Raw genomic sequence first — 16520 nt, forward strand, 5'->3', positions numbered from 1 at the left:
ATTTTCTTCATTTAATAATTCATACGTAGCACACTATAAGGAGCAATGCGAGAGTATGCATACCAAAAAATGGTTTTACCTATGAGGACTGTTTCTAAATGTTTGGATAGTTATAATTTTTGATATCTTGTATTAAGAGGCAAAAATACAGAGTTTAGGATTGTGTATATATGTGTGATTTGTTACATAGTCACAGTATTCCTTTGATATGACAATAGAGATAAAGTAAGGCTAAGATGGTGATCAGAATATTTCTCCAAGAGCAGCAACTGTCTGGCACGCTTCTCCATATTTGAAATTGCTTGACCCATCCATTCCCAAGTGTATTTCAGCTCAGTGGCTTCCTGTGTCTTTAAAGAATACAGAGTTTATAGCTGTTCATTAAATTTGCACAAATTCATTCTGGGATGTTAGGAAAGGGTGTTAGAATCTGAGCCTCACTGTGTTATCCAAGGCAGAAGATTATCTACATATTAAACACACCCATGTCCAAAAAGAATCCCTTTTTCCCTTATACTAGAATAACAATAATGAGACTGTAGCCAAATTTCTCGAGTTTTTCTACATATAAGTGAAAAAAAAAATCCTAAGCCCCTGGTCTTTAAGATTTTATCTGTGTTCTTGTAATTCGTTCAATACACAAACAGGGAGATTCCACCACTTTTCCCACGATGCTGTTGACACTTGCCTTTCTGACAATGAAAAAAGAACAAGTACCCTATTTTGCTTTTAAACGTAAGAGTAATCATGTTTAAATAACAGCCTATCCACTGCACACAATAGAGAACCTCACACAAGTTATTTAAAAATGGGGACAAGAAAGAAAGTGTACACCATCTCTGCAGAAACTATAAAGTAGTAAGTGGGCTTTGGACTCATAAATAATAGTAGCAAACACATACTGGCATCTCCTATAAGCCAGCGTCTCTCATAAATTAACTCATTGCATCCTCTCAACCACCTTCTGAAGTAGGTATTATTTTGATCCCTTTTAGAGTTGAGGAAATTGATGAGTAGAAATGTACCCAGGACCAAGAGCATGGCCAGACTTTGGACCCAGACAGTCACGTTCCTGAGTCTGTGCTCTTAACCACCAGGCTGGGCTGACCTGACTCTTAAGCTAGATCTTCTCACAACTTTGGCCAGGAAACCTCTCTAAGCCTGAGCTTACTCATCTGTAAAAACAATAGTACTTACCATCCAGGGTTATAGTTAAGAACGCAATGCATGTTGGAATGCATAGAGGACAGTCTCCCTCATTGTAGCTATTATCAATTGAAACATGAGGTCATATTTCATATCTGGCCCGTAACTAGGTTATATAGAGGCTCCTATGAATAATGGAGGTTAGTTTAAGGAAGAGACCATAAAGGAAAACCAACAGGGGAAAGAGAGCACCTAAGGCTAGATGGTAATTTTGGGGAGACTTGAACACCCCTGGACCTGAAGGGCACAGTGCAGGGAGCAGTTGCTAGGGCCTGTTCCAGAGGCTGCCTGAGGTGCATCGTGGTCCTCAGTGGAGGAAGCATCACTGCTGACCCAGGCCTGGCAGGGAAGGAACCAGAGGACACAAAATCTAGACTGCCGACTCCTCCCATTTCCCAGTCTCCTGCCTGAGTCTCCTAGTGCCACCCCCCAAGGAAGTCAGACCTCCAGGGAATCAGCTTGGTATTCTCCACAACTCTCTAGTATATGGTTTATGGATTCTGCCATTTCATTTATTGCACAAATGTGTGTGTTCATGTGTGGCCTGCTTGCTTCTGTGGAAAATGTTTTGTAGACAGAATTTTAAATCAGGCATTGTAGATTATTTCTAGGCTAAAAGTGAATTGTTCCTACCATCGTTAGGTAATTCGTTCATTTTAGTATGTCATGGGTAAAAGCTGAATTTATTTACTTGTTTTTATTTATTTAACAAATTCTTACATAAGGCTTGCCTTATACTAGGCACTATTCTAGATGCTCAAATATTAGCTCATTTAATTTAATCTTAGTAGGATTCTATGAGATACTTTTTAATTCCTATTTTACATTGAAGAAATTTAAGCCAGAGGTTGAACCCAAGATCACACAGTAGTAATTATCAGAGTCTGGATTTAAACTCAGGAAAACTTACTCCAGAGTAAAAGCAACCAGCAAGATCATTAAGCACAGCCCATTTTATGCATTTATTATGGAGGGCATTGCTGTTTCTTTAAAATAACTTTGTTGCAAAATCATTTTTGAGTAGAGCTTTAAAATGGACTTAAAATGTATTAACCTTTGGATGCTGATTTGGGCAAGCAAACTGAAAAAAAAGTCATTTCTTAAGCAATCAGAGAAAGTGTAACACAGGCTGTGTCTTAGAAGAAAATAAGGAATTGCTGAATATTTTTCAGTGTGATAATAATTTAAATTCCTATCTTTTGGAGAAATATTGAAGGAATGCATTCTCTTGAATTTGAAGAGTGAGCAGAGAGGTTGAACAAGAATGGTGAGATGTTGATAATTGTTGAGGCTGGATAATATGTACCTAGGGTTCATGGTGTTAATCTTTCTGTTTTCGTGTGTGCTTCCATTTTTTCATCAGTAAAACACATTTTTTAAATACCGTCCATTCCTAAAGAGATTTTAAGAAGACCATAATAAAGGAGAACTTCTTAAGTTTAATATAGTAATAATAATAATACCAATTACATTAAGCCTCTAAAACATACAGGTTTGAAACCATGTCTTGCTTTTTAGACCAGTGATCTGAAGTTGGTATTTCCTTATATTCATGTCTATTATTTATTCATCCATATTCATGTTGTTCCCACATGCCAAAGTGATCACTTTTTATTATGATTGTGGTAAGAGCCTTGTAGTAATAGTAACAGTAGGTCTGCCTTCTCCGAGACATAAGTCTACTGGAACTGTGAGCTGACTTCCTCCCTCAGAGAGAGTGAGCGCCCTAACTGAGCACATCCTCCCTCAGTTCGGATTGTCTTACCCTCAATCCTGCCTGGAAAATTGTAGCCATTAAAGGTACCACCTCTGAAGCAATATTTCTTCTTAGATCCTCATGTGCAAGACATTCTTTCTCAGTTTCATGTCTTTATATACATTGAAGATTCTGCCTGAAATTCACCCCAATCCCACCCCAACCTCATTCCATCACCTACTTCTACACAATGCTTCCTTACCTGGCTAGATTCACCGCAACCTTTAATACTCAGCCCCTTCCATTAGGCTTTCCAGATGGGTCATTTGGGGCCTGCTTATATGTCTTACTACCATGTATGGTCCTTTGGGGCAGGTATTGTTGTTGATTTTTGATTTTTGTATTCTTATAGTTGTCAAATGAGTAAATTAAGTTGTTTATTAAGCCCTGCTAAAATACCTGTTACAATAGCCAGACTTAAATTCTTTCAACTAAATTTACTAATATGCTCTGCCACCAGTCATGTAGGCTGTCTTCTCATTTCTCTGTGACACATAAGGTAATTTGAAGGAGGAGGTTGAATATTTTCCTAATTTACAATCATAGAGCTCCTGAAAGAACACAATGCATGCTAGGAGTATGAACTAATTAATCATATGGTTTTTAATTTTTGTTAGACTTAAAGGAATCATAGAATTTAGAGCTGGAGGAGTCTTAGAATAATCTAATCTTACTCTTTTAGTAGCAAGGATATGGAAATACAGGGAGGTTAATTGACTTGCCCAAATTTACATCAAGGTTTAACTTCAGTCTTTTTAAGAGAATGTCAATTCTGATTCTATATTTTGCACATAAAAAAGTTTAGCACCTTGGCCTTCCTTTTTAAGACCTAAGGCTTATACAATTTTGGTAATGCCTTTTAAGAAAAAGGAAATAGAATTATAAACATAAAATTTAGTACAAACATGAATATGTTGAGAAATATTTGAATGGGAAAATAGTTAAATGACATGATATACTTTTAAATGCTGAAAATACCACCAGTATCACAAAATTCTGAAAAGTAATAATATTTGTATATAGTAATAATCTAACAAGCCTCTTCATTAATTCATCTATTTGATATTATTGAATTAGTGGTCTTAGAGGATCTTCTCTAATAGTATGACATGCTAAGAATTTTTTAATTAAAAATAAAGTTTGAGAATGGTATATAAGCCTATAAATAAAAAGTATTTAATTTCTCCAAGTTATAAAGATTTTACCTTTGTTAGTTTCTGCCAGGTGTACATATCTAAGTCATAACAGAGACTCCTGATAGGTCTACCTCAGACATGACTAGCTATCAGAAGTGACCATTCATTCATTCATTCATTCATCAGGCATTCATGGAGTCCCTATCTGTCACTGTGCTGGGCAGTAGGGATGTGAAGATGAATTACGCATCTTCTCTTTCCCCTGGAAGCCCCAGTCTACTAGAAGAGATAAGCAAATAAAAACGTAGGATTCATTGATATAATGACTATGAGAGGGGTGTGGACTAAGAGGAACAGAAGAGAGATTACTGATTCTTTTTAGAGGCAATATGGTAGAGAAGTATTTTCAGAGGAGGTGACTTCAAGATCAATCTTGAATGACAAGTAAAACGGAGAAATTTCAATATGTAAAAAGATGAAGAACCAGAAAAGGGGATGTTATGGCTCAGTAAGGGTTGGAACAGAATAGGTAAGGAAGGCAGTTTCATGGGTCAGGGTTTGAAAGACAGGAAGGGAGATGAAGAAGTGGAATTTATGATGTACTAAAAAACGTAAGCCATAACAGATGATGAAAAGTCCTTTGTTTTAATAAGGCATTTATAACAGAAAATCATAGACCGTGTGAGTTAAACAACATGTATTTCTCATAGTTTTGGTTACTGAGAAATTAAAGATCAAGGTGCTAAGCAGATCCGGTGAGGGCCCTCTTCCTGGTTTGAAGACAGCTGTCTTCTTGCCATATCCTCACATGGCAAAGAGCAGAGAGAGGTGATGCAAGTTCTCACACATTTCTCCTTATGAGGGCACCAATCCCATTTATGAGTGATCCACCTCATGGCCTAATTACCTCCAAAGGCCCCACTTCCTAATACCATCACATGGGAGGTCAGGATTTCAACACATGAATTTGAAGTGGAGGGAGACACAAACATTCAGTCCATAGCACTCATAAGAATTTTAGGCAGGTGAGAAACATGACTTTGGTACTTATGGGGAGGGTTGACTAGAAAGAGGAAGGGGAGGGGAAACTGCAAGCCAGAAGATAACCAGGATGTTCATCAAATAGTCTGGACAGGAAAGGGCATAAAGAAAGGTAATGATCAATGAGATAAAGAGAAGAGAAGCACCATGAATTATTTGTATCACATAAGGACAGGAGTTGGTGTTTGATTACATTTTGAAGATGAGCAGACTGGAAGAAATTGGAGAAAATCTTGGGTGTCTAGAAATAGAATTATCATTTACTGAAATGAGAACTATTAAATTCATAAAGGCATTTCATTTGATAGTATCTCAGTACTTTCTTAATGTTTAAAAACACATATATTCATGTTTTATGTATAAAAAGCCTCATTGAGGGGAAAAAGTAAATAATAACATCAATAATGATTCCTAAGTACTTTAAAATACTTCATTACTAAATATTCTCTATGTTCTCTAAATACATTTTTAATATTTTACCTGTTTTATGTTTCATAAAATTAAGTCCCATATTTACCCATTTGTACAGCTGTTAACTTCCATGTGTGGATATCTTTACTCTTATAGTAAACTCTCCTGCTATTCAAATTTCAAAACCTATATGACTCTTCTCTCCTTTTTCAAGTATTTTGATTTGTTCTAAATTCTTTTAAAAGAGGACACCGGTCTGCTATCATCACTTTTGCTCCTTCCAGCCAGTATTACTCCTATGGGTAAATAGTTCTTCAAGCATTTTCTTAAAGAAATTTTCTGCATTGTCCAACATGATAACCACTAGCCATGCATGGCTATATACCTTAAAATTAAAATTAAGTATATTAAAAATTCAGTTGTTCAGTTCCACTTGCGTTTTAAGTTGAGCATTTCAAGTGCTCAATCATCACATGTGGCTAGTGGCTACTATATTGTAAAGCAAAGAAGATGCATCATTCCAGAAAGTTCTACATCATTCTAGAAAGTCCATTAGAAGTTTTGGGCTAGACTATTATTCTTTTTGATTCTTCTGAATCTTTGTTACTATTCATTCAAGATGTTAATGAGATTTTCCCCTCTAATTTTCTTCATTGAAAACTCACTCCACGTGTATTTTTATATAAATTTCCCATAGTGTTTTGTGTATAATTTTGATGTTATCATGAAAATAGTAAAGTTTGAAATATTTAGGAAGCAAGTTTGGATCCAGTTAGCAGAGTTGCCAAGACTGAAAAGATCAAGATATAACAGGTCTTTCTGATAAGATGTCAAAGTGTCACTACTAGTTATACAAGGAAAAAGATAGTTCACAATAATACACAGTTCATCTTGGTTGATTTGTCTCCAGTGAGTAATATATTCTCCATTTGCTAACTCAGCCAATTGATGTGCTTGATTGACTTTAGAGAATTTATAACCTCTTTCTAAATTTTATTATTCAATGGATCACCATAGTCATAATTTCAGGATTCCAAACAAACTTTTATCCAGTCATGTCACAAATGGATAAAATGGAATCATTTATTTAAGTGGTAACTAGAGTTTCATGTGTATTTCCCCTCTAAATCCATCTCTGTCGTGGCTGGCAATAAGTCAAACAGTAGTTAACTTAAAAAAAGACTAAAACTGTATTATTGCATCACCAGCTCTGGGTACATTTTAAAAGTGAATCAATCTCCTTTATGAAAAGACTAAACACTGGTAATTCATCTACTAGAATATCCAAAAGAGAAATAGGTCATCATTGCAGCAAAAACAATAAGCATAGCACTATTTGGAAGAATCAATAGTGTCATGATAAATGAAGTCTCCTCTTGTATTGCTGCAACAAACCTCCTGTGACTGGGAAGTCCCAACTGACTCCCCACCAACCCCTCCTCCCTTACATACAACCCTTGGGGCTCTCTCAGAGACTCTTCTAAAACGAGAGTCTAGGTCACATGAACCTGAAAAGCTGCATAGACACAGCTACTGTCAGAAGCAAACTAGCCCTTTCCGAAAGGGCACCCCAATGTGGTGACTGATCGCTGGACCTTCGTCACATTTTCAGCTGTGTTGGCTATAGAGTGCAGCCACCCTTCTCAGCAAGTGTGACGGACACTGGGTGCTGGGAGAACTTGATGTCATTCCTGCTGACAAGGACACTAACAGACTATGTTTTTCTTACGCCATTCGGAGGTGCATTGAACAAAGAAGCAAGTGGTCAGAATGTTCAAAGTTAACTGCAAACAGGGAAAAGAAAGTTAATGTGACACACTGCAGTATTCTCTCTTAGCATGCAGTTGCAAGCTTTGAAAGTCCCGTTAAGTATCTCTTTTTTTAAGATAAATACCTATTAAGTAATGTATATGCACAAGCTGAAGTGTTAAATGGTTTGTTGAAACCTATTAGAGTACACAAGATGATAAACATAAATTATAGCTAATATACTGCACCAGTGATTTTTAAACATAAAAATTACTGACACTGTAAAAACACACTTGAGTCATCGTAGCAGCATAATAGCACTAATCCATGTTTATCCAACCATGCACTTTTCAAAAACAACACAAACCTCTAATAAATGCTTTGGCTTCACCTTGACAACTTATATGGGTTATTGCCTCGTTCATGCCTGGATAACCATGTGTTATGACTTAAATGTTCTTTAATATCAATTTATGCCTTGAAGAAAAAAGATTGAATAACATAGTGTACATATGGTTCAATTTATTACAGCAAAACAATCATTTTAGTTTGAAGATATTTTCTCATGGTGCATATCATAGAAATCTTCTTCAATAGAGCTCTCAATAAACCAGATTTTTTATGTCACAATAAATGAAACTAAGGCAGCTAATTGTTGCTAAGATTCTAAATAGATGGGTCTATTTGGCTTCCTTGTCAATCAAGAAATATATTCCTTAACACTTGTATTTCTGGATTCTAATGTTTCTAATTGGATTTTACACTATCTGATTAATGAGGTGGTTTATAGGCTATATTAAAAAAAAACCTGATACTCAAAAAGTGGAGGAGGGAATTGCAGATCGTCAGCACTATTGAAGAGTCAAGAAGACACCAAGAATCACAGTGGTCACAAAAGCCAAAAGGGAGGAAAGTGAGGACAAGAAATTGAATTCTGGAAAGAGAATAAATCAAAATTGACTGTGATAATCTCTGGAAGGATTCTAAAACTGTGGGCAAGGTACTGTTCCAGTTAGACAGTATCTCCACACCCTGCCTAACCCCTGTCTCACACACAAAAAAATTCCAAGTCTTGTAAATAGATACTTCTGTTTGACCCTGGTTGGGTAAAACACTGGAGCTAGGTCACACACTCAGAGCACTGACTCTAAGCTCAATGTGCTAGGTGGGTTTGGTGGGTTGGCAGAGGGCATGGACTCTGTAGATACCAATTTCCTTAAGAAGAGTTACCCAGTCAAATCAATAGTTCCTCGTAGAAAGGAAAATAGAACCAGCATGTGTACATGTGGCTCGTAATAAAATTAAAAACACAGTTTTAAAATATATTGCTTTAATCATTAGTTAATTTTTTATTTCTTACTTTCCCTTTGCCAATCAACAATGTTATTTGAGAACGTACTGAGAGATAATTGGGGATGAGTAAGTGCCACTTCCAGGGTGGGGCAGGGGTGGGACAGACAGGCTAAAAGTAAAGATTATATTAGAGTCTGATAAGCAATATGATAAACACTTTCAGGGAAGTGTTGAGGAAAGAAAACTTCATGGAGGTGGTAGCATTGGTTGCTGAATCTTAAAGATAAACCTAAGTTAGTCTGAAAATGATCCATGGTCCCATAGAAAGCCAACAAAAAACCAGACACGTCTTTCCTGAAATGCAATAAAATCCAGAGGTCCAAAGAACTTTATCCCAGAAATTTTAGGCAATGGAGCATTCCACACACTCAACAAACTTACTTCCAAATAGGATTTCTTTGAGATACAAGAGCCATTACCTTTACCCAAGTAAACACTGACTCTTCTTTTTTCATAACGAACCCAGTTGCTCTGTATGGTCTTCTCTATCACCACTTATTCTTTCTTACCAAAGCATTAATCTTTTTTAAAAAATATATTTTTATTGATTTCAGAGAGGAAGGGAGAGGGAGAGAGAGATAGCAACATCAATGATGAGAGAGAATCATTGATCGGCTGCCTCCTGCACACTGCACAATGGGGATTGAGCCCACACCCCAGGCATATGCCCCAACCGGGAATCAAACCGTGATCCTGGGTTCAAAGGTTGGCGCTTAACCATTGAGCCATGCTGGCCAAGCCAAAGTATTAATCTTGTATGTCAAGTAGATGAAATATTCTTGCAATCAGATACATTTTGCTAGGCATCCTAAACAAATCCATTTATGAACAGAGTAATTTAAAAATCCAGTCAAACTGTATTTCTGTTTCCAAAACTTGGCTTTTTTTCCATCTGGCTCTCCAAGCTTTTGATTGTATGGTTTTCTCCACCTAGAATTCCTTTCTTTCCCATCATCCATACTCAAATCCCACTTATTGTTTAAAGCAAGGGTGAGGAATTGTTTCTCTGCCAAGGGTCATTTAGATTTTATAATATCATTAGAGGCCCAGTGCACCAATTTGTGCATGGGTGGGGTCTCTTGGCCTGGCCAGCAATCGGGGCCATCGGGGCCGGCCAGCCAGGGGGAGGAACAGCAGGAGGTTGGCCGGCTGGGGGAAGGACCGTGAGAGGTTGGCAGTCCGGCCCTGAATGGGGCCGATCAAGACTGGCCAGCCAGGAGGAGGGATTACAGGAGGTTGGCCAGCTGTGGGAGGTTGGCTGTGGGAGTGCACTGACCACCAGGGGGCAGCTCCTGCGTTGAGCATCTGCCCCCTTGTGGTCAGTGTGCATCATAGTGGCTGGTCGACCAGTCGTTTGGTCACTTAGGCTTTTAGATAAATAGATTTGTGGGCCATACAAAATTATCAACTTAAAAATTAGCCTGCTATATTCAGTCAAACATTTAATTAAATCACCCATAATGCCTTGGAAGGGCCAGAACAAGTGATTTCTGAGACCTTATATGACAAAATCCCCCAGATGTTCCCCACCCTTGGTTTAAAGTAAGAATCACATCTCACTTCTACAAAAAGCCTTCCCTGATTGCCAATGGCTTCAAGAAACACCTCTGTGTCCACTCTTCTCCTATAGCTCTTCCCGCAGTTTCTTCTATAGAACTTACTGATTTTTATTCTACACTCTTATTATTTACATTTGTGTTTACTAGTTTCCCTGATGGACTCTAAAATCCTTGAGGGCAGGTAGAACCATTACCACTCCCACTCTGTATCCTAGAGTTGGTCTTTCTTCCTTGAGCAGCATGTTTCAACCAGGTTTCTTTAATAAACATGATCGATTTGCCCATAATTTTGAGGCTTCCCTCTGTTACTGCCATTGGAACTCGCCACCAGGAAGATTACACTCTTGCAAACTATTAATGGAGAACTATAAACAGAGATATTTCTTTTGTATCCCATTACAATGTTAAAAAAAAGACAGCTGATTTATAATTATAATTTCTTTCATTTTAGTTTTATTCTTAATCCATCCACAGGGACTGGGTTGTACACTTCTTTGATTCATAAATACATAGGGGAATTTAAAACTCCAAAAACTATGTCTGTCTTGTCCATCCTTGAAAGTGTTATACTGACAAATTGCAAGTACCAGGACATTGTCTCTTAATAGACTAAGCCTGTGTGTGTGTGCCCATTGGAATGCATACTTGATCTGTCTAATCCTTCTCCATTATCCGTTAGCCCAGCACACATATTCTGGGATGAAACTCAAAGTCAATGACTGTTTATCATCGTTAGTTCCTCCAAGCAATGATTCACATGCAAGTCCAGATACTGTTCACCACAGCTCCTCCAGCCGATCAGCATCCAGGTTTCCCCCTAGAGCATCCTTAAGTGATTCCAGCTTGAGAAAACCCATCCCAGATGCCAAATGTGGAGGTCCTTGAGCAACAACTGAGTAGACCAAACATTCTATATTTAATGAGGTCCCTCCATAAAGAAAACAACACATGCAAATATACACAGTCATGTAAACACTACCTACTCCTTCTATAAGAGCAATAAGTATGCAATTTGAATTCAATTCACATTGGAGATGGGGTGGAAGTGGATGACCTTGCATAAAAAGTCTTGGTAGTAATGTAGAAAATAGCTGCCAGAATGTCCCTGGCTCACTTGATGAAAAAAGTATCTTTCCTCTGGAGCTATATGGATAGTTTTATGAGATAACTAAAAGAGATCATCTTATGGATTAGAACAGGGACCTGGAAGAAAAATCACTCATCTCTAACTTTGGCAATGCTGACAATTTGCTGGGCTGATCTTTGAAAAGTATTTTTTTTAATGTTTTAAGGCATCATTTTCTTCCCTAAAGTACAGGAATATCACAGATAATGTTTTCTGATTTTTTAAAAAACACTTTTCAATTACAAAATAAATGAGCTCTCATGAGATTTTAAGGTCACCTTATATAATAAAAGGCTAATATGCAAATTGACCGAACAGTGGAATGACAGGTCGCTATGACATGCACTGACCACCAGGGGGAAGACGCTCAACACAGGAGCTTCCCCCTGGTGGTCAGTGCACTCCCACAGGAGGAGCGCCGCTCAGCCAGAAGCTCTGAGCCCAGCTCACGGCTGGCGAGTGCAGCAGCGGTGATGGGAGCCTCTTCCATCTCCTTAGCGACTGCCGGCTTAGGCCCACTCCTCACAGGGAGTGGACCTAAGCCATCAGTCAGACATCCCCCGAGGACTCCCAAGCTGCGAGAGGGTGCAGGCCTGAATGAGGGACCCGAGTGCACAAATTTCATGCACCAGGCCTCTAGTCTTAAATAAAAGATTCTGTCATTTTTTTAGAATTGTGATTCCATGTGCCCCAGAAATTAGCTTTTAATAACTGGCGAAGAATCCACCTACTCTGTTGAAAAAGCAAAAAAAAAAAAAAAAGCACACAAAAAATTAAAAAAACAAAAATAACCGCAAGTAAACAAAACTATTAACTTTCACCAGGGGCCCTATATTTTAAAAGTCTATGAATCTGTACTCTTAAGCTATAGTTAAGAATTATATAAGCAATGGTGTTCATTTTATTTTACATAATTTTTCTTCTTCTAATTTAAAAATCTTCATATGCAGAAATTCAATGTGCATTTTGCATATATTTACTTATACATACTCAAGGGTGAAGTTTTACAAACTCATCAGAGTAAAAAAGTCCAGACTCCTGTGAAATTCTTAATGATACTTGTCTTCCCAGTTGTCACTTCCACCATGCCATCTTGTCTTTTCTAGTTCTAATGAGAGGCCTGTATCATAACCATAACCTGATTTCAAGCTACAATGTCATTCATTTATATCCTAACATAAATTTAAGATAATGTATTCACTTTCCTATTATCTGATATATCAAGCCTGAACTCAAATTTGCCTCCTGTTAAGGGATTTAGAACACCAGTTGGAACATGAGAAATTCCTGGGGATGGGGATGAGAGTGGGGAAGAGGAGGCAAGACATCTTGTCCAGTATCCTAAAAATTATATTGATTACATTCAGTCACAGTGCCTACCTACACGAAGGAGAAGCCTCAAAATGCTCACTTACATTTGCATTTGTTTTATATTATTTGTTTTATATTATTAGGTGGAGTACATTGTAGAGGGCCCCCTGGGAAGACACATGGACATTCTTTAGATTGCTGTTGACTAAGCCCAAGATATTGACAGAGTCATGTCAGTTGCACCCCGCCCCAGGAGTGCGGAGGTGTTGTCAGTTCCTGGCTTACCTTTGTTCAGGTTCCGGAAGAGGGCTTTGAGATGTGGAACCAGTCTAGCACCGGAAAAGAGGAAATGAAATAGACTTGGGCCCTCCCAAGCTCCTTTAATCTTAAGTTTTCCGGTGAACCCCCCTTGTATATGGGAGTATAAATAAATGTGCTGCGTGGCTCAGGGAGTCATCTATCTCTCCAGCAGAAGAGGTCAGCGACCCACCCGGGACCCAGCTTGCATCTACTTCTGTGTCAACTCTCTTTATTTCTTTATTTCTCAATCCCCGGACGCCTCTATCAAGAACCAGTTTCATCTCTCTCCATGCTGGCCATGGAAAAGGGAGATCCCCGCCGCATCAGGCCCCCGCAGTACATGTTGGAAATATTTATTGAATTTGATAAAGAAAAAAACACTTCCACCAAATTATAAATTTCCAGTGGCGTCTTAGAACTTCCTGTGCCTCTTTCTCAGTATTTTTAGGTAACGAGAAGGGACTACTTGTAATAAAATGGCAAGAGCAAGGGTGGTCTCAAAGGCACATGCTCTAGTATTTCCCTTCTCTGAATGCTGTAATATTTTACCTCAATTTCCCCTGAGTGAACAGTCTGTGCAGAGACAGGGTTTATCTTCTTTACATTCAGATGGTTGCATTTCCTGCTTAAAATGTCAGCTGGATTGTCTCTGCGCCCTGCCTCCCCCCATCTCTTGGTCTCCCAGAAGCTGTCTGCTGCTTCAGGCAAACTTAATGATGGCAGGGCTGCAGAGCCAAAAAAAGGAAAAACACCTGTGGCCAGTCTAAAGTTTAGTCCTGAAATAGACAGGCAATGGCCATCACCTGCCTGCTGTGTGAGAGCCCAATCAAGTCTATTCATCACAACTGTGCAGATAAGAGCTCCCCCCCGCACCTCCTTTTTTTTCTCTTTTTTTTTCTTATTTTGCTGTTGTTTTTGTTGAACTAAGTGAGATAGATAGGAAGGAAACAGAATAAAGCAAAGGAATGGTGCCCTATGCCTGGCCTAGCTGAGGGGCTGCTGCTTAAACACATTGCAGGGAAGTGGTCATTCTGGGGGGTTAGAGGGGAAGGACTCACAGAATATTCATTCTGGAAAATAAACTTTCTTTTCAAAATTCGACTATAATATTTTTTAATGTTTCCTGAGGAAATTATAAAGGAGAAGAGAATGAGAGCTAATGGCCGCTAAATTCAATGAGGACCTTTCGTGTGTCTGAGGGCACGTTAGCAGGATTTGGATGCCGTGTGCCGTGGCAGGAAAAAGAGAAGATAAAACATTGCACACTTATGGACACCCGACAAAAACATATCATCCCATCCTTATCTTTCTGTAAACCTTGATTTTTAAAAATTTCACGTGCTTTTTTGAAATACTTCCCTTGGCTTCTGTGATTCCAGTCGCTGGTGTTTTCCTAGTGTCCTTGGATGACTCTTTTCTCTTTCCTTTGTAGACTCCTTTCACTTTGCTCATCTTTCTTAACTGGTGTGGGCCGTAGGCCTAAATCATTTGTTTTCTGCACATCATCTTTGGGAGATTTCTTTCATCCACCACAAAGCTGCAAGTATCCATAACTGACAACTGCCCAAGCAGTCTCTCTACCTGAGATCTCTCCTAAGCTCCACCCCAATTCCTAGGGTGGCCACTCGCCATGGTGCTGGCCAAGGAGATACCTGCAGACAACTACTGCAAATTTTTGTGTGTGTGTAATCTTTCTGACCAAAGTACTCGAGTGCTATCCTTTCCACTTCTTCTGTAGAGAATGATATGAGGCTGGAAGTGGGGAAAATGTCAGTTGTCACCCAAAGCAATGTATAGATTCAATGCAATCCTTATAAAAATACCAGTGACATTTTTCACAGAAGTAGAGCAAATAACCCTAAAATTTATATGGAATTAACACGAGATCTCAAATAGCCACAGTAATCTTGAACAAAGAACAAAGTTGGAGGTTATCACTCTACCTGATATCAAACTATACTAAAAGGCTATCATCATCAAAACATATGGTACTGTCATAAAAACAGACACATCAGTCAATGGAACAGAATAGAGATCCCCAAAATAAATCAATGTTTATGGTCACTTATGACAAAGGAGGAAAGAATATGAAATGGGGTCAAGACAGTATTTTCAATAAGTGATATTGGAAAAACTGGATAGATATATGCAAAAAAAAATGAAACTAGACCACATTCCTATACCATTTGCAATAATAAACCCCAAATGGATTAAACTTAAATGTAAGACCCCAAACCGTAAAACTCCTAGAAAATAGCATAGGCAGTAAACTCTCTGACATTGCTCTTAGAAATATTTTTTTCTGATATATCTCCTCGAGCAAGGGAAACAAAAGAAAAAATAATAAATGGGACTACATCTAACTAAAAAGTTTTTGCACAGCAAAGGAAACCATCAATAAAACAAAAAGATAGCGTACTGAATGGGGAAAGATCTTTGCCAATGATACATTGGATAAGGAGTTAATATCCAAAATTTATAAAGAACTCATATATCTTAACATAAAAAACCCCCAAACAATTCAATTAAAAAATGGGCAGGGACCCTGGCTGGTGTGGCTCAGTTGGTTGAGCATCAGAAAATGAAAGGTCACCAGTGTGATTCCCAGTTAGGGCACATGCCCAGGTTGTGGGCTAGGATCCATTTCAGGGTGTGACTGGAGGCAGCCTATCAATGTTTCTCTCTCACTCTCCTTTCCTCTCTCTCTAAAATCTATAAAAAATATATTTTAGAAAAAAGGGCAAAGGACCTGTATAGATATTTCTCCAAAAGAGAGATAAAGACAGTCAATAGAATATGAAAAGATGCTCAACATCACTAATCATCAGGGAACTGCAAATTAAAATCACAATGATACATTACCCTCACACCTGTCAGAACGGATATCAACAAATAGCTATCAATAAGTCAACAAACAACAAAGTGTTGGCAAGAAAAGGGAATCTATGTGCACTGTTAGTGGGATTGCAAATTAGTGCAACCACTATGGAAAAGACCATGGAAGTTCCTAAAAAAATTAAAAATAGAACTACTTATGACCCAATAATTCCATTTCTGGGAATATATATGAAGAAATCCAAAACACTATTTTGAAAAGATATACACACCCCTATGTTCATTGCAGCATTATCCTATATATTAAAAGGCTAATATGCAAATTGTCCCCTCAATGGGGAGTTGGACTGAGAGTTCAACCAGGACTTTGACAAGGGGGTGGGGCCAGCTGGCCAACCGCCCATGTCCCCTCCCCCCAGCCAGCCCCGCCTCCAATTGGCCCCACACCCCAATTAGGGCAGGGCCGGCCGGCCCCCACCCATGCACGAATTTGTGCACCAGGCCTCTAGTTTAGAATAACCAAGATATGGAAGCAATCCAAGTGCCCATCAATAGATGAGTGGATAAAAAGTGGTGAGATATATATATATATATATATATATATATATATATATATATATATATATATTTTTTAACATGGCCATAAAAAGGAATGAAATCTAACCATTTGTGACAATATGGATGGACTTAAGAAGATATTATGCTAAGTTAAATAAGTAAGTCAGAGAAAGACAAAT

This window comes from Cnephaeus nilssonii (genome assembly GCF_951640355.1).
Source record: "Cnephaeus nilssonii genome assembly, chromosome: 17".
Lineage (NCBI taxonomy): Eukaryota > Metazoa > Chordata > Mammalia > Chiroptera > Vespertilionidae > Cnephaeus > Cnephaeus nilssonii.